The sequence below is a fragment of the Odocoileus virginianus genome, chromosome 26 (assembly GCF_023699985.2).
Source record: "Odocoileus virginianus isolate 20LAN1187 ecotype Illinois chromosome 26, Ovbor_1.2, whole genome shotgun sequence".
NCBI lineage: Eukaryota > Metazoa > Chordata > Mammalia > Artiodactyla > Cervidae > Odocoileus > Odocoileus virginianus.
The window spans coordinates 45,269,033-45,288,425 of record NC_069699.1 but is presented as its reverse complement, the minus strand read 5'-3'; positions in this window follow the sequence as shown (position 1 = coordinate 45,288,425).

Here is a 19,393-nt window from a genome sequence, read left to right as displayed (position 1 = left end):
GGATATATTTTACCACTCCTTTCTGGCCTGCAGTGTTTATTTTTTTTTAAAGAATTAAGTGATTAATTTTTGGCCACGCTGGGCCTTTGTTGCTGCCCAGTCTTTCTCTAGTCGTGGCAAGAAGGGCCTGCTCTTCGTTGTGATGTGCGGCCTTCTCACTGAGGTGGCTTATCTTGTTGCAGCAAGATTCTCGGCACACAGGCTTCAGTGGTTGCTGCATGCAGACTCCGTCATTCTGGTACACAGGTTTAGTTGCCCCATGTATTACAGGATCTTCCTGGACCAGGGACTGAACCACGTCCCCTGCACTGGCGGGAGGATTTATAGCCCCTGGACCACCAGGGAGGTCTCTCTGGTTTCTTTTTTACAGTGTTCTCCATTTCTGTTGACAGCCTTTTTAAATTCCTTCAGTATTTTCATTGCCTCCTTTTTGAACATGTCTGTTAGACTGAAGAGGTCTGTGTCATTATTCCTTCAGGGGAACTTTCTTGGTCTTTTAACTGGGAATGATTCTTCTGCTTCTTCATTTTGCTTGTATTTCTCTTACCCTGTGAGTGAAGGAGAAACAATTATCTTTTATAGTCTTGGAGAGCATTTTATATGCAGGAGCATCCCTGCATAACTTGTGTGGTTTTAATTTTTTTTTTTTTTTGGAATGAGGGCAGTTACTGGTTTGGGTGCTTGCTGTCTTTTTCCTCAGCATGTGCTGGCCGTTATCCCCTTGATAGAAGATGCTCAGGTGTGTGACCTGCACAGGCTCCAGGAAGGTGGGGGCAGCAGTTGGTGCCCGATCCTGGGACCCTCAGCGGCAGCTGCAGTCTGTGTCTGCCTCTGGAGTCTGAGATGGGAGCAGAGGCTCACACCCACCCCTGGAGTGTGTGTAGGTGGTGCCCTGCTGCCTGAGAGCGTGCGGAGAAAGAAGCTCCTGTGGCAGTCCCCCCCTCTTCTTATGCCCACCCCAATAATAGCCCAGGCTCCTTCCCACATTGTGGTGACCACACCCTCGCCCCCTCAGGCTGTCCCCACACAGCCCACCCCAGTCCTCTCCTGGGTGTGACCTCTGAAGCCCGAGCCTCAGCACCCAGCCCCTGCTCACCCCAGTGCAAGTGTCTCAGGCTGGAGAGTGGACTTCCCGGTGTGTGGAAAGCTTTCCGTGTTTAATGTTCCCTCCCAGAGGCTCAGGACCTGTCCTGATTCTTTTCTCTCTTTTTTCCTTTTGCCTTATGCAGTTATGTGATTTTCTCACCCTTTTGCAAGTCTTGGGTCTTCTGCCAGCATTCAGTAGATGTTCTGTGAGAATCATTCCACATGTAGATGTATTTTTGATGTATTTGTGGGAGAAGGTGAGCTCCATATCTTACTCCTCCACCATTTTGATCCAGTCTCTGTGTTATATTTTAGGTTCAGCATGTAAGTGATTTCATATGGAATTTGTCTTTCTCTTTCTGACCTACTTCACTTAGTATGACTGTCTCTAGTTGTATCCATGTTGCTGCAAATAGCAGGATTTCTTTTTAATGGCTGAGTAGTAGTCCATTGTGTATATGTACCACATCTTTATCCATTCATCTGTTGATGCACATTTAGATTGTTTCCATATCTTGGCTGTTGTGAATAGTGCTGCTGTGAACATAGGGGAGCATGTATCTTTTTGAATTGTAGTTTTGTCTGGATGTATGCCCAGGAGTGGGATTGCTGGATCATGTGGATCCAGCAATCATATGGATCATATGTAATTCTCTTTTCACTTTTCTGAAGACTCTCCACACTGTTGGTGGCCACACCAACCTATGTTCCCAAGAACAGTTTAGGAGTGTTCCATCTTCTCCGTATCCTGTCCAACATGCGTTATTTGTATACTCTTTAATAATGGCCATTCTGACAGGTGTGTGGTAGGACCTCTGTAGTTTTGATTTGCATTTCTCTAATAATTAATGATGTTGAACATCTTTACATGCACCTATTGGCCACCTGTATTTTGTCTTTGGAGAAATATCTGTGTAGGTCTTCTGTTCATTTTTCATTTGGGTTTGATTTTTTTTTGTAGTTGTTGTTAGGTTGTATGTGCTGCTTGTATATTTTGGAGATTGATGCCTTGTTGGCCATGTCATTTGCACATATTTTCTTCCATTCCGTAGGTTGCTTGCTTTATTTATGGCTTCATTTCCTGTGCAAAAGTCTGTAAGTTTTATTAAGTCTCATTTGTTTGTTCATTTTTTAAAAATACATGATTCTTTTTATAAATATTTGTGTATTTTTTGGCTCTGCTGGGTCTTCACCGCTGCCTGTGGGCTTTCTCTCGTTGCGGAGTGGAGGCTGCTCTCTAGTTGCAGTGCGTGGGCTTCTCACTGTGGTGGCTTCTCTCGTTGTGGAAGGCTCTGGGTGTGCAGGCCTCAGTGCTACAGCATGCCAGCTCAGTAGTTGTGGTGCTTGGGCTTAGTTGCCTCAAGGAACATGGAATTTTCCTGGACCAGGGATCAAACCTGCGTCCCCTGCATTGGCAGGCAGATTCCTTACCACTGAACCACCAGGGAAGTCCTTCATTTGTTTTTCATTCTATTTCTATTGCCTTGGGAGACTGACTTAAGAAAACCCTGGTATAATTTATGTCAGAGAATGTTCTGCCTACACTGTCTTCCAGGAGTTCTATGGTATCATGTGTTACATTGAGATCTTGAAGCCATTTTGAGTTCATTTTTGTGCATGATGTGAGGGTGCGTTATAACTTCACTGGTTTAATGTGACTGTCCAACTTTTCCTGCACCAGTTGCTGAAGAGACTGTCTTTTTCCCATTGTATATTCTTGACTCATTTGTCAAAGATTAGTTGACCTTAGATATGTGGGCTTATTTCTGGGCTCTCTGTTCTTTTCCGTTTATCCATATGTCTGTTTTTGTGCCAGTACCACACTGTTTTGAGTACTGTAGCTTTTTGTATTGTTTGAAGTCTGGGAGAGTCTTTTTTTTCCCCTCAGGATTGCTTTGGCAACTCTAGGTGTTTGATGTTTCCACATAAATTTTTTAATTACTTGTTCTAGTTCTGTGACAAATGTTGTGGATAATTCAATAAGAATGGCATTTACTCTGTATGTAGATTGCTTTGGGTAGTATGGCTATTTTAACAATATTAAACCTTTCAATCCAAGAGCATAGGATATCTGTCCATTTCTTTGAGTCATCTTCAGTTTACTTTATTAATGTTTTATAGTTCTCAGCGTGTAAGTCTTTCACATCCTTAGTAAGATTAATTCCTAAGTATTAATATTTTATAGGAGTATGATTGTAAAAGCTAATTTTTTTACTTTCCCTTTCTAGTATTTCATTGTTGGTGTAAAGAAATGCAACCAATTTCTGAATGTTAATCTTATGTTCTGCTATCTTGCTGAATTTGTTTATAAGTTCTACTAGTTTGTGTGTGTGTGTGTGTGTGTGTGTGTGTGTGTAATTTTTAGAGTTTTCTATATATGTAGTATTAATGTCATGGGCCTTTCCAGGGAAGACTAAGAAGGAATCCCTCTGTATAGCCGTGAAACAGAGACAACACCTGGCCTGTTGGCCAGGGACCTCAAGGACCAGCCGACAGTCTAAGAAGTCAGGAAGAGCTGAGGAGGAGAAGGGGACTATCCCTTCCCTTGGGTGATGGATTTTGTGAATGAATGTATGTCTGTGATCCGTTGAGGGATGTGGCCACCTGTGACTTCTGCTCAGGGATGCAGGGAGGCCAGGCCCCAAATGTAATGGGTACTCCTGTAGTCCTCTGTTTGGGCCCCTGGATGCAGTTCTGGGTCTTGGAAATGAACTGAGAATGAGTAGGGAGGGGAATCGGGTTCAAGGAGCCACAGAGGGAAAACTCACCCAATGAAGTCACCACTTATTTGTAGTGTCTGGGTGCTTGTCTCGTGGATCTTCTCAGGTCCAAAGGGATGGAGTGATTTAACCAGAAGGTGGGGAAGAAGGAGAGAGAGCCAGCAGAGAGGAGCCTCAGGCTCGGCAGGCTCCTTACTAACCAGAGAGCTGGTCTCTGCCAGGTGCTGTGGACTGCGTCAAGTAACATAACAGGCTACTTGGTTTTCACGTCTCAGAACCCTCAGTCCCGGCCACGGGAGCCATATCCCAGCAAGTGGGGCAAGATTATGACCTTTGAGGTCCCTTCATGGTCGCTACAGAAGATGTTGCAGGAGAGGGAGGTGTCACGTCCTGGGACCCACAGGAGTCACTAGGACAGGCCACTGCCAAGTGAGGGTCCTCAGCTTCATGCAGGAAAGAATTCACGATGGGGCCAGGGAAAAGCAGAGGCACGTTTACTGAGAGGAACACGTTCCATAGGCAGAATGGGGACCAGCTCGGAACTTGAGAGCAGGCCCAAGGCTCGTAGGTATTCATGGGATAAGTAATTTCATCGCTAACAAGTGGGAGGAATATTCTTACTATTTCAGGGAATGGTGGGGATATTCCAGGAATTGGGCCACTGCCCACTTTCTGACCTTTTATGGTTCGTCTTGGAACAATTAAGGCATAAGGGGGAGTGATTTTGAGTCAATGACCAGACTATTCTCAAGCAGCCTTGGTGTCAGCTGGTTCCGTTTGGTCTTTTTCGTGTCCCAATAGCTGCGTCCCTCCTTTATGTGTCTAGTATTCGTGTCCTGCCCTCTCCCTCCTGTCTCATGATGACTGCCACGCGGGAGGGTAACAGGGTGTAGGACTCCCAGAGGTGAAATCTGAGCCCGCTGCCTGGTGGAGGGGGCTCTGAGAGCTGCATGGCTGGGGAGAGAGATGGCCTGAGTCCCAGAGAGAGGACGGGGGACAGGGGCCCACGCAATGACCCAGACATGGTGGGCAGCACCCTCTGTGGAAGGACGGTGGGCGTGACCAGAGCAGTTTCCCCCGGGAGGAGGCAGTCCCCTGGAGGAGGCTGGACACCAGCTTCTGGGACTGGTATGAGCCGGGGTGGTGGCTTCAAGGTCACAGGACAAGGTCCTGCTTATAGACATGGTGGCCCTGACACCCCCCCCTCCCCAAACATGAGAGAAGCAGCTTCCAGAAGGAGTTTCTTCCCATAGCTTGCAGAGCTGGCCCCGGAGTGGGCCTGGTCTCCTGAACCCCCTCACCAGACGCCCTACACTCTGTAAATAAGAGGGGGACTCTGCCGCATTGGCAGGGTTATCTGGAGAACAGTAGAAGAGGATTATGTCATGTCTGCCTGGGTGGATCACAGCACAAATGAGGTGTGACGGCCGTATGTTTGTGCAGCCTGGGAAACTGAGGCCCAGAGAGCAACTCTTCTAAGACCGCAGAGTCAACTGGAGGCTCACTGCTTCTCCTTCAAGTGGCGATTTCCTTAGGGCAGATCCCCAGGTACAGGACTGTTGGGTTAAAGGCTGCGCATATTTTTAGGCCTTTTGACACCAGTAGCTAGATGGCCTTCAGAAAGTGTCTCCAGGTCCACGGCCTTGGCAAATTGTGAGACAGTCATATCTGTGACCCAGCATTGCTCTGGAAGCTGTCATACTTGTGGCCTGGGACAAAGCCCCTTGGAGTGCCCCCATGATAGAAGGACTCCCCCTTCCATCTGTGGGGACTCAGGGCTAGGCAGGCTAGCCCTGCTCTCCTGCAGTCTCATGGGGGCCCCACAGGTAGACAGGCCCTGACCACTGATTAGACGGGGGTGATCACAGTGAAGGAACCTGAGTCTATCCCAGTGGCTACCTGGAGGAGGCAGTGCTAAGCCAGGTCGGAGGTTAGCTGGCTGGGGACAGATGGGAGTGTGTGCATAGCCAGGCCATGAAGTAGCGTTGTCCAGAAGCCTCCCTGGGGCTGAGCCTGACCCAAGGATAAAGCACCCCGGTTCCATCGTTCTTTCCCAGGCAAGGGTTGCCGTGTGGGCAGCCCCTCCCCCAAACTCCAAGTAACTGAACTTCTCTGGCCTTGAGTTTCCACGCTCACAGTAAAATGGGAGCCTGGTAGAGGAGTTTGGAGAGCTGATGTTGAGGTCTTCAGCTTCAGGCGGAGGTCACTACTGGCCCCGGATATCCAGGAGGCGGCATTCTCCTGGGAGGGAGGAGCATGGCTGAGGCCACTAGCCTCGGCCAAGGCCCCAGGACTCCCAGCAGCCAAGGTTCAGGCTCAGATCACAGCATGCAGAGTCCTGCTGTCAGAGGAGAGAGGCCTCAGGCCACCTTCCGGAGGGCCTGACCCACCCCTGCCGTCCTCCCCCTGGACAGAGTGGCCCAGCACCCCACTCCTCCTCCCACCTGCAGGGTCACCAGACTGTGTCTCCCTCCTTCAAGGTGGCATGCCCACCCGCTCCGTCCTCCGGCCGGGGCCCACCCTGAGGTGTGGCTGCTTGGGCAGTGCCTCCAGTGTGCCTGGGGGCCTCCCCCAGTGGGGCGAGGCCCTGGGGGTCCACTGTCAGTCCAGGGCCAGCAGCTCTGAGGGTGTCTGGGCGCTCCCCCGCCTCCCAGAAGCCGGACCCAGTAACAGCTGCTCCCACTGTCCCTGGGGCCTGGTGGCTCAGACAAGTCACTCCCACGGCTGCTGAGACAGGTATCTGTTATCCCCTGGAGAGAGGCTCAGGGAGGCGATAGATCACTTCTGAAGGTGGGACTGCAGAGCAGTCTGCAGAGAGACTGCCAGCTGGGCCGGAGAACTCATCCCCTGGGTCACCCCGGCTTGGGTGTGTCCACGGCCCCTTGTTCAGGAGACACCTCTAATCCTGGCCACAGCCCCCAGAGAGGGTACAGATTTGGCACAGGGGTGGCAGCTGAGGTCCAGAGAAGGCAGAGCTGGCCTTGGCTCACACAGCTTTGAGCCGGTCACCGAGTCCAGGGCAGTGGAGGGATGCACTCCTGCACAGAGGCTCTCGGGAGTCTAGGGGCTGAGGGACGCTGTGTCCTCCCCAGAGTGACCCGTCCTGGGAGGTCAGAGGCTGGCTGAGGACAGAGGGGTCCTCCCAGGACCGTTGAGTCAAATGAGGTGACTCTGACCCCATTGTCTGCTGACTAACAGACCATGGTTCATCTGGCTTAGCAGGTGTTATACAAGAACTCAGGGTGTCTGAACTGGGAGCAGCCCTGAGTGAATCCAAGTGGTGTGTGCAGCTGGGGAGACCGAGGTCCAGAGGGTGCAGGAACCCAGCTGCAGGCCCATGGCTCTTCCGGCAGCTGAGCCTCTCCCTCGGGCCTCAGGTAGCTTAGTCCAGACCCTGCTTGGGCAGGTGCTGACTGCGGCCAGGCCCGAGCCTGGACTGAAGGTGTTGGAGCCGGAAGTTGCCAGAAGCCCCAGCCCCGACCCCCACCTTACTCTGGTGGCCGCTGCAGGAGATCATCAGGGATCCTAGAAGCCCCAGTGTCATCAGGCCAGGCTTCCACTTGCTCCCCAGGCATCTGCAAGGACAGAGTTCATAGGCTGCCGGGGAGTCGAAAAAGGTTGAAACTATGCTCAGAGCCCAGGTCTTGTAGCGGGGGCTCAGCCCTTCCCCTGCTCCCAGGGTCCTGGGCTTGAGTGGGCTGGGGGACACCTCAGGCTCCAGGGATTCTGAAGCCGGTCGGAAGGGGCCCTTGGCCAGGTTCAGGTGGGAGAGCATCCACCTCCACTCCCAGTGAGCCTGGCCCCCTCCACCCAGGACAGCGGCCCTGCCCCAACATGTTCCTAGGAGTCCAGATGGGGCGGGAGAGGGGGTGCGGGACAGGCAGGCGCTGGGGAGGGCAGGGCTAGGCATTTCCTGCTGGCGGGTGCCAGCTCCAGTGCCCTGAAGGAGGGCTCCTTTAGTCTTAGTCAGAGGAAGTGAGCAGGGCAGATGGGCAGCGTGTGTGCGCTGCCCCCAGGCGGGGCGGGGCGGGGCTGGGCGGGCGGGCAGCTGTAGGAAACAGGAGGCAGGCCTGGCCCTGCAGGTTCCTGCAGCCATACACACGGTATCTGCCCTGGGCAGCCAGTCTGTTTCCTGCACCCAGATGCCGGGGGAGACCGGCCCCAGACCCCGGCTCCTTCCTTGCTGGTGGCCGAGCCTCTGCTCCACAGCTGTGTGGTTAGACAGGTCTCTTCACCCTCTGAGCCTCAGGATTCTCATCTGTAAAGTCGGGAAAACTGCGGCACTCCCGTGCCCCTGGCTCTCCCCCTCCCAGTTTGGGGTCCCACTCTTGGGGTCCTGGAGAAAGAGCCCTCCTGGTAGAGCCTGTGCCCTCGAGCAGAAGGGCCGATCGGGGCCCACAGCACAGCGCCTTCTTGAGAACTGGCTGCAGTAACAGTTGATTCATGCAGGTGCAGCCAGGGGTGACCCCTAACCCCCTGGCCTTCGCTGAGCTCTCTGCCTCCCCATCCCCTGGTGGCCCCCAGCAGTTGGAGCCCCCCTGCAGTCCACTGGGGGTGAGTTACCAACACCATGCTGCCTGCAGTCCCAAGTCTGGGACAGCCACCACGAGGTCACCACCCATCCCGCAGGCCTGCTTCTGGGGCAATGCCCAGGGCCCCGGGGCTCTGGATTCTCTCTGACACAGCTCTGACCTCGGCAGGTAGGAGGCGCAGTCTGTGTCTCCATCCCCAGCTTGGGACCTGCTCCCTAAGGCCCCAGCGCTCTCCCTCTCGGAAGCCCCAGCACACTCTGGCCAGATGGAGAAGGGAGGAGGTCTGGGGGCTCGGGTTCCAGTCCCCAGGCCCTAACAGGAGGAGGCTGGAGGCAGGACTGTGGTGGGGAGCGTGTGCCCTGGCCTCTGGGCCAGCCGCACGTAGAGGGAGGCTTGCCCGAGGCTGAGCGGAAGGGGTCTTGAGCTGGCTCATGCCGCAGAAGGGCCATATGGGAGCAGAGGCCTGGCGAGGACTCAGACCGAGGGCCTCCGCTGCTTCCGCACCCGTGGGCCAGGGGCGCCGGTGCCGGCTGGGGCAGGAACACAAGTGGGAAGTCTTGCCTTCAGGGTCAGGGTAGCAGATGTGGATGGAGCCTGGGAGTCCTTCTCAGCCACTGGAGGGAGACCGAGGCTCGGGAGGGGGCAGAACCTGGGGTCCTCAGGGGCTCGAGCATGGCTCTGGCCCCAGCTCTGACTGGGCCCGAAGGGGCAAAAGGCCAGGAAGGAGAGGGGGTCTCTGGACGGATGTGGCTGAGCCAGTGGGGAAAGGGTTGCCGGGCTCTGGCCCAGCTGGGCGGTCGGCCTCCCCGGCCCAGGAGCCTGGGCTGGGCGGGGGCAGCGGGGCTCAGGGCGGGCGGGCTGTTGATCCAGCCCAACAATGATGAAACGGCCCCTTTGTCCCGCGGCGCCAAAGTTGCTGTGACTGAAGGAGGAGTGACGTGAAAGGGTCATTGTTCCCACTTGGACCGCCACTCGGGGAGCTGGAGGACCGGCCCAGGGTCGGCCGCCTGCCAAGCCTGCAGCCCTGCCTGCCGCGCGGCGGGCGGAGTGTCCCAGGCTGGCAGCCTCCCCTCCCGGGCTGGGCCGGCACAGGTATCCACCCGGAGGTGCCCCTCCATCCCCTTGCTCCGCGGGGCTGAGTCCGATGTCATGGTGCTGGGGGCTGGGCTCTTCACAGACATGGGAGCCCTGCTGGGCAGGACGCCTGGGTGCCAGGAGAGCCGGGGTGGGGTGAAGCAGGTGCTTCATCCTGGGCCGTGGAGACAGGCCTTACCGCACACCCCAAGATGTTGGGAACCCCTCCCCGACCCATGCAGCTGAGGGGAGAGAGGCCCAGAGAAGGAATGGGCGGCCCAGACCACAGGGCATTAGCAGCCAGTCTGCTGACACCCGGGCTAGACCTGCCTCCCCACAAGTCTCCATGCCTGGTGGACCCCCACTCTCTCTGGACACTGAAGCCCCCCTCTTTGTAGCTCCCACCCCTCTCCTGCTCTCTAATCCATTCCCCTGAGCATAACCGCCCCCCCCCCCATACCGCACCCCACATCTTTCTAAAACTGAAACTGATCAGGTCCCTCCTCGGCTTCAAACCTGCCATGTCCTCCCACATCCAGAGAAGATTCCAGCTCTTGTGCCGCCCTTCAGGGCCTTCACTGTGCTACAGCAGCGAAGGGCGAGAGGCCCCTTTAGAGACCGGAGTCTCCCTTAGCCCATGCGGGGAGGTAACCAAGTAAAGGCCCTTAGAAATCTTCCCGGGGTCAGCCTCCACCCCTTTGCTCCCACAGATCCTGCCCCCTCCAGTGTGCCCCCCGCCCTCCTCCTGGTCCCCCTGGCCTCGGGGGCTCAGGTGAGGAGCCAGGAGGCTGGGCAGGGTGATTGGGAGGGGCTGGTTCACACCCAAGCTGGGGCCCCCTCACCCCCCGCCCCCGACCATGGCACCGCTGGCCCCAGTACCCAGACTTCCTCTCCTCCAGGGCTCTCCACTGCCCCCATCAGCTGGCATCAGGCTCAGCTTGACCCAGGCTAATTAGACCCTCCCCCAGCCCAGAGGAGGCTCTGGCTCCAGCTCTAGACTTTTTTCCCTGGAGGGACAGAGCTAATTAACCGAGAGGGTTTAATTAATCAATTAGTGTGGCCTCCAGACCCCTCTACTTAGCTGTCACGGTGGCAGGTATTTATAAACATGAGTTCTGGCTGAAACCAGAGGGGAGGACAGGCGACCACGGTGGGCACAGAGGCAGGGAAAACAGGGCTGCAGAAGCCAGAGATCCTGTCAGGGGCGCAGAGGGGCCCAGGCCCACCTCCTCAGCATCTGCACAGGCAGACACCCAGTCAGCAGCGTGAGGACACAGTGTGTTCTCTGGGGGCACAGGCAGCAAGCACGTCTGTGTGCACAGGTCACACAGGCCTGACACCCTGAGCTGGGCAGGTTCCCAGAGGCGCCCCAGACAGTGCCCAGAGGGCTGATGAGTCGGCACCCTGGCCATCAAGGCCCCCAGAGGGGATGGCTCTGCACAGAGGACAGTGGGAGCCAGAGGAGGCACCAGAACGTCAACTGGGGGTGGGAGGAGAAGTTGGGAAGGCTTCCTGCAGGAGGAGGCATTTGAACCACGCTTAGGGAGAGGGTAGACAGGTGTGGCCATTTGAAGGGAGTGATGGTGATGCCGAGTATTCACGGCGAGGAAGTAGCTTGTGCAGAGGCCTGGAGGCAGGACCTCTACCACGGGATGTCCCCTTCTGCGGCAGGTCTCCGACATGCCTTGTTCTTGCTCAGTCGTGTCTGGCTCTCTGCGACCTGCAGCACGCCAGGCAGGCTTCCCTGTCCTTCACCGTCTCTCAGAGTCTGTTCAAGTTTGCTCAAACTCAGGTCCATGGAGTCAGTGATGTTATCTAACCATCTCATCCTCTGCCGCCCTCTTCTCCTTTTGCCTTCAGTCTTTCCCAGCATCAGGGTCTTTTCCAGTGAGTCGGCTATTCTTTTTTTTTTTTTTTTTTTTTAAATTTTTATTAGTTGGAGGCTAATTACTTTACATCATTACAGTAGTTTTTGTTATACATTGATATGAATTAGCCATGGATTTACATGTATTCCCCATCCCAGTGAGTCGGCTATTCTTATCAGGAGGCCAAAGTATTGGAGTTTCAGCTTCAGTATCAGTCCTTCCAATGAATATTCAGGACTGATTTCCTTTAGGATTGACTAATTTGATCTCTTTGCAGTCCAAGGGACTCTCAAGAGTTTTCTCCAACACCACAGTTCAAAATCTTCAATTCTTCAGCACTCAGCTTTGTTTATAGTCCATCTCTCACATCCATACATGACTACTGGAAAAACCATAGCTTTGACTATATGGACCTTTGTCGGCAAAGTGATGTCTCTGCTTTTTAATACACTGTCTAGGTTTGTCATAGCTTTTCTTCCAAGGAACAAGCATCTTTTAATTTTATGGCTGCAGTCACCATCTGCAGTGATTGTGGAGCCCAAGAGGATAAAATCTGTCACTGTTCCCACTTTCTCCCCACTTCAATTTTCCATGAAGTGATGCCATGATTTTAATTTTTTGAATGCTGAGTTTCAAGCTAGTTTTCTCACTCTCCTCTTTCACTTCATCAAGAGGCTCTCTAGTTCCTCTTCACTTTCTGCCATAATGGTGGTGTTATCTACATATCTGAGGTTATTGATATTTCTCCTGGCAATCCTGATTCCAGCTTATGCTTCATCCAGCCCAGCATTTCACATGATGTACTCTGCATATAAGTTAAATAAGCAGGGTGACGGTATTGAGGCTTGATGTACTCCTTTCCCAGTTTGGAACCAGCCTGTTATTCCATGTCTGGTTCTAACTGTTGCTTCTTGTCCTGCATATAAGTTTCTCAAGAGACTGGTTAGGTGATCTGGTATTCCCATCTCTTAAGAATTTTCCAGTTTGTTGTGATCCACACAGTCAAATGCTTTGGTGTAGTCAATAAAGCAGAAGTATATGTTTTTCTGGAATTCCCTTGCTTTCTCTGAGATCCAGTGGATGTTGGCAGTTTGATCTCTTGTTCCTCTGTCTTTTCTAAACCCAGCTTGTACATTTGGAAGTTCTCAGTTCATGTACTCCTGAAGGCTAGCTTCAGGGATTTTGAGCATAACCTTGCTATCATGTGAAACGAACGCAGTTGTCTGGTAGTATGAACATTCTTTGACATTGAAATGAAAACTGATTTTCCAGTCCTGTGGCCACTGCTCAATTTTCCAAATATGCTGGCATATTGAGTGCAGCACTTTAGCAGCAGCATCTTTTAGGATTTTAAATAGCTCAATTGGAATTCCATCACCTCCACTAACTTCGTTCGTAGTGATGCTTCCTAAGGCCCACTTCACTTCACACTCCAGGATGGCTGGCTCTAGGTGAGTGATCACACCATCATGGTCATGTGGGTCATTAAGACCTTTCTTATACAGTCTTGGTGTGTATCAGTGCCACCTCTTCTTAAACTCTCCTGCTTCTGTTGGGTCCTTACCGTTTCTGTGCTGTATTATGTCCATCCTTATATGAAGTGTTCCCTTGATAGCTCCAGTTTTCTTGAAGAGATCTCTACTCTTTCCCATTCTATTGTTTTCTTCTATTTCTTTGCATTGTTCTTTTAAAAAGGCTTTTTTTTTTTTTCTCTCCTTGCTGTTCTCTGGAACTCTGCATTCAGTCGGGTATATCTTTCCCTTTCTCCCTTTCCTTTCGCTTCTCTTCTTTTCTCAGCTATTTGTAAGGCCTCCTCAGACAAACACTTTGCTTTCTTGCATTTCTTGGGGATGGTTTTGATCACTGCCTTCTGTACAATGTCATGAACTTTGTCCATAGTTCTTCAGGCACTCTGTCTACCAGATCTAATCCCTAGGCGCCTTACCTATTAGAATTGCGTGTCCCTGAGCCTCTGGCCCTCCAGGCTGTGAACTCTGGGACAGCCTCCCAAGATGTTGCCAGCGTTTTTCCTCTGCCTCCTCTGCCCACCTGGCCCCGGGAACCCACAGATGCATGGTAATCCCCTCAGAAAGAGGGGTACAGGCTCCCTCCCTCAGGATGCTGCTTTCCTGCGGTCGGCACTGGTGGGAGCCCAGGTGGTGTTAGGCTTGGGAGAGACCCCAAGCCTCGGTGGAGCTCAGGCCTGGGGTAGTTGAGTGGTACTGAGTCCCAGCTTGTACTGTTGGCCACACAACAGGCAAGAAAATCGAGAGGTGAGTTGTTGCTACAAGGATAGCGACTTTTTAAAAAAAAATCAGCAAACTGAGAAGATAGTGGACTAGAGTCCCGAAGAACCACTTCACCGGAGTTAGAATTCAGGCTTCTTTTGTGTTTGGGGAGGGGGTGGTGGTTAGTTGTTGCAAACCTGGTGTCAGATCTTCAGTCTCGCGGCTGTCCATGGAACTCAGGTCATGACATTCTGTAAACTTCCAATAAGACAAATGTGATTCTCTGTTCCACAACTTTCTATCTCTGTATGAATGGGAAAGGGAACCTGTAAAAGTCAGAGCCCTGAGAATGGGCTAGCCTGTGTATTTCAGGCTATGGGCAGCCTTCTTTTTTCTTTTATAACTTTTTTTTACAAAAGATAATTATTTATTGGCTGTGCTAGGTCTCCATTGCTGCAGGGCTTGTCCAGTTGCGGGGAGCAGGGCTGCACTGTGCTGGCTTCTCTGTTACAGAGCTCGGTCTCCGGGCGCGCAGGCTTCAGGGGTTGGAACTCACGGACTTGCGCGCAGGCTGAGTCGGTGTGGCACACGGGCCTAGTTGTCCCGCAGCCTGTGGGGTCCTCCCGGACCAGGGATTAAACCCAGGGCCTCTGCACTGGCAGATGGATTCTTTATCACCGAGCCACCAGCGAAGTCCCCTGGGCAGCATTCTTAATTTGTAGCAAAAGCAATAGAACACAAAGGCTAGAGTAAAAGAAACAGGTCCAGTGCGGGGTCAGATTGGTTCTTCCCTATGAGAAGAGTCAGCCAGACGGTCACTCAGACCCCAGTGTGGACCCCTCTCAGCTTGACTTCCACATTTGCCCATCAGGGATGGTCAGCACCTCCGTCTCAGGCTGCAGGGAGGATTGCATGAGTTTACCACATAAATCCAGAGGGACGTACTGGCCCAGCGTGAGGGCCGTGAGGCTGTGTTATTATTACTGCTCTTATTGCAGTTAGAAATGCCGGAGGATCAGATGCCAGCCAGACTCCCAGGCACAACAGCTTTGAGGGGCAGCTGGAGCCTCTGGCCCTATCTCAGCTCCCAGTGCCTTGTTGAGTGCCCGGCACTGCAGATACATGGCTTCTCTGAATTAGAAACAGTAACGGCCAAAAGTTAAAGACAGACGGTCCTGCTTTCCTTTCAGAAACCAACTGGAAAATGTAGAGCGCAGGTGTTAGACCCGGAAATGCCGCTTCCAGGAATAAGGCCCAAGAAAAGAGTCAGCAGTGTAGAAAACACTGCACCCAGGATCCCAGCCCACACATGCCGATGGGACAGAGAAAAAGCAGGGCAGCCTGAGCCCCGAGTGACCAGGGCTGGGCAGAGGACCGGGCTGCCGGGGCCTGGCTCCAGGCGGATGGAGTAAAAACGGGAGCCAGGCCTTACTCCTGCTGTTCCCTGTCCAGGAGCACCTTCCCAAGCCCCTACGCCAGGCTCCATCGGGGCCTGAAGAGAATCAGCTCCCGGCAAGCCTAGGTTTGGGGCCAGTGTGAGCAGAGGACAGACGGGGTCCCCTGGGTGCAGGGCCATGGAGGGACAGGGCTGGGGAACTCAGGGGCTAGTGAGGAGGGTCTTTGGGCAAGAGACGTGGGAAGGAGCAAAGGGATAGAGTGCGGGGAGCAGGCTGAGTGCAAGGCCCTTCCTGATGGCCCCGGAAGGCACTCACACTCCACGATTGACCCTTCCCCAGACGCAGGCTGGGACTGGGGAGGAGCAGACCGTGGAGCTGTGAGCAGAGGCCAGGGGTCCCCCGGGCCGCCGCTTGGCAGTGCTCTGAGAGTTTTCCTGGACCTTGGGCCAGGGGACACTGCGGGGAGTCCTCTGGGCAGGTAGACAGAAGGGGCGAATGTCCTCAAGGGCTGCAGCTAAGGGTTCTGCTGGCAGAGAGAGGCACCCCCACTCCCGCCACGGCCTCTTGGCCCAGGACCCTGGCCTTCTCCCCAGGCTGGGCACTGGCTCCTAGGTGACTCCTGATGTCAGGCTGTCCATGCCTTGAGACAGAACTGAGGGTCTGGGGGGGTGGGTCCCCTAAGTCACTTTTCTCATCAGGGAACCCGAGGACTCAGGCTGGGGAGGAGGCTTGTCCAGGATCACACAGGAATCAGCAGTGGCCAGCCCCGGGCGGTGTCCCTCATAAGGGGGCGGCCACAGTTAAATCAGCATCACCCCCTGCTCATGTTCCCAGGGCCTCACTGAGAGGAAGACCCTTCATCCTGCCATCTCCTCTTAGAATTACAGTTCTCAATCCCACTGTACAGATGAGAAAACTGAGGCTCTGGGAGGGGCCTCCAGTCTGTGCTGTCCAATACAAGGGAGGACGCTGGTGGTCTCAGTGTGTGGGGGCGCAGTGAGGGGTGGGGGCAGGGCAGTAGGGACTCCAATGGCCAGAACCAAGCCCAGGTCCGCCTGCCCGTGCGCAGTGAAGCCCATCTCTGACCCTGGGTTGTGGTGAGGGACAGGCAGTGTTTACTGTGGGCGCCAGTACAAGAGAAGGGGCGGCTGGCGCTCAAGACCCTTCCACTCCCCGCAGGGTTGCAGTGAAGCGTTTTGAAAGGCCAGGTGAGGGAGGGGAGTCGCAGGCTGTGTGATCCGCTTGTGCATGGTTCTCTGGTTGATGGTGAGGTCACGGGACGGTTCACAGGGGCTACCATTATCCATCTTTGGGACCCAGTAGGTCTATGGGCTGCTGTCCTCGTGGTCATCAAGTCGTTAACATCTTCCATTTGGTGGGTGGTTTTCACGTCTGTGAAACAACTCAGGAAGTGTGCATCTGACAGTATTATCTGGGTACTTCACAGAGGAGCTACAGCAGAGGCTATGCAGGGGACAGGGTGGGGGGTGTCTGTCCTGAAGAGGCCCACAGGGTCCTGCTAAGTCGCACAGGTCTGCAGGCCCTGCAGCGGTATCCTCTCCCCGCCCCTCCCAGGCCACAGTGGTCCAGCCCCAGCGCTCACGCTGACCATCCTAGCCTCCTCAGGGTTCCCCGTCCCGAACACCTGCCCCTTACTTAGCCTGTTCTCCACTCAGAAACTAGAGGACCTTTCTTTAAAAACAATTTTAACAATGGTTTTTAATTGAAGTATAGTTGACTTACAATGCTGTGTTAAGTTCTGTTGTACACCAGACGGATTCTGCTCTATATGTATACACACACACGCACGCATTCACTTTAAAATATGCTTTTCCGTTATAGTTTATCATAGGATACTGAAAGTTCCCTGTACTCTCTCTTAGGACCTTGTTGTCATCCATTCTACATACAAATGTGTACATCACTGCCCCCACCTTCCCACTGCGATCCCCTCCTTCCCCCTTGGCAACCACCACCCGTCCATTCTCTGTGCCGATTTCATCATAGATAGATTCATTTGGGTCGTACTTTAGATTCCACATATAAGTGGTATGATATATTATTTGTCTTTCTCTGACTAACTTCACTTAGTGTGATAACCTCTGGGTTTGTCTATGTACCTGAACATGGCATTATTCCGTTCTTTTTCATGGCTGAGTAGTGTTCTGTTGTGTATATACACCTCGTCGTCTTTACCCGTTCATCTGTCAGTGAATATACACGTTGTTTCCATGTCTTGAATGTTGTGAATAGTGCTGCCATGAACATAGGCGTGTGTGTATTTATTTGGATTATAGTTTTGTCCAGGTATATGCCCAGGAGTGGAACTGTTGGATCATACGGTAATTCTCTGTTTTCTGAGGAACTTCCGTACTGTTTTCCACAGTAGCTGCACCAGCTTACATTCTAGGGGGTCTTTCTAGTGACAGCCAGACCTTGCCAGCCCTGGGCTTTCAGCTCTTTAGGGGCTCCCCTGTCCTCTGGACCACATCCCTCCACTCCCCTCCTGGCCCATCCAGCCCCGGAGAAGGGGCTGTGACTCCTGTTTGGTTTGCAGCAGGGGCGGAAAGGCCCTGGGACTGGAGAAGGAGATGTGGGTGTGGAGCGGGCGGATGGGGTTCCTCCAGATGCCCAAATGCCACGGGGGTAGGTGACAGAGCAGCCCTGGGAAGGGGACTGCCTACCTGAGCAAAGTGGGTCTGGCAGGGGCTGGCATCCCCTGTCGCCCGTCAGGGCTCATCTGGCCCACAGCCAGAGACAGTGGGGCTGAGGCCTCATCTTACCTCTGGGGAGTTGCTAATGATGGTCTGTAATGGCCTTGCCTGGGAAGGGATGACCTCACCGGCCACACCCTGATGAGAGGAGGCTGGAGTCAGAGGCAGGCAGCTCCTTCATCACCCTGAGACCTGCTTGGGCTTGTCTTGTCTGAGAAATGAGGGGACTGTGTGTGTGCACGCGCTCATGGATCTTGGTCCTCCATAGGGCCAGAGGGAGAAGGCTCCCAGCCCCGTGGGTGAGAAGACTGGGGGAGCAGGGTGGGCAGGCCTTGCTCCTGCTCAGCATCTCTGGCTTCTGTTAAGGGCTTGGCTGTGGGTCCCTGTGTTCCCGGCCACATTGGCGCTGATGCGGAGGGCCTGCCCGCTGCAGACACAGCGTCCGGGGGGGCCGGCCTGCACTGTCTTGCTGCCTGCCCCCGCCCTGCCCCATTCACTGGGGATGACTGTGTTTGCACTCTGGGGAGGGGCCCTGGGGGAAGGGGAGTGGCCCTCTCCTGAGGGCTGCCTCCCTCTGCCCCAGGCTCAGCACAGGACCACCCCAGAGAGAGTTCATCTCTTTTGCGGTCTCCTTGTCACACCCGCCTCAAGGTGACTCCTCCACAGGTTACAAGTTCTTTCTTGTGTCCAGCCTTAGTCACCCCTGCTGTTGCACCCGATTCATATATCGTAGGACAGTCGAGGCCCCATTATCCCGCCACCCAGCCTGACATCACTGAGCTTCCCTCAGGCATGTTCCCACTCCTGGGAACATGTGCCGAGTCGGCACAGGAAATGGCTGCTGGATGAATGTGCAGGTGAGGGACTGAGTGGCTCAGATCCTCCCGCGAGAACGCTAAGTGGATGAGGGGTTCCTCGGAGGCCCGGGCTGAGATGGGGACAAACGGGAACCCAAAGGGAGGCAAAAAAAAAAGAGGGTCAGGAGGAGAGAGATGGGGCTGAGGGCACCGAGAGGGAGCCGGGTGTCCTCGAGCCCCGCTGGCGTCTAGACGTCAGCGAGATGGCCTGGGATGGACAGGGTGCGCGGGGCGGCGGGGACAGCACGGCCAACACAGACGGGAAACAAGAGCTCAAAGTGAGGGGCCGTGAGGCAAGCCCTGGGAGCCAGCGTGGGGACAGCAGTCCAGAGTAAGTGCAGCCTCGGCCAAGGTCAGAGCAAGGACCCAGGGCCCCGGCCAGGCAGGGCAGTAAGGTGGGAGCTGCTGCAGATGAGGATGCTGAGGGTCAGAGAGGCCCCCTGGCCTAGGGTTGCGCAGGCGGCATCGCCCCTCAGCCCTTGGCTGGAGGACTGGCTGAGGAGGAGACGGCCGCTCCCCCCAGCGGCCCCCCAGCCCCGTGCCTGGGCACGCAGGCACTGCCAGGCACTTACCCAGCCCCCAGCCCAGCACCCGCGGGCTTCCCCAGCCCAGGCGGAGGGCAGCAGGGGAACAAAGGTCCAGTCTGTGCCTGCTCGGGCCCCCACCCCCTTGCCTGCCCCTGGCACAGAAGGACCCAGGCCCCAGGGAGCCCGCAAGCAACAGCAGCCCCCGCCCCTCTGCCCCTCCCTCAGGCCTGGTGTTCCCCAGTTCTAAAGACGGGAAGGCTGCGGATTTCCCCCTGGTGGTCTGGTGGCTAAGACCTCATGCTCCCAGTGCAGGGGGCCCGGGTTCCCTCCCTTCAGGGAGCTAGATCCCCAGTCCCGAGACTAAGACCCAGCGCAGCCAAAGAAAGATGA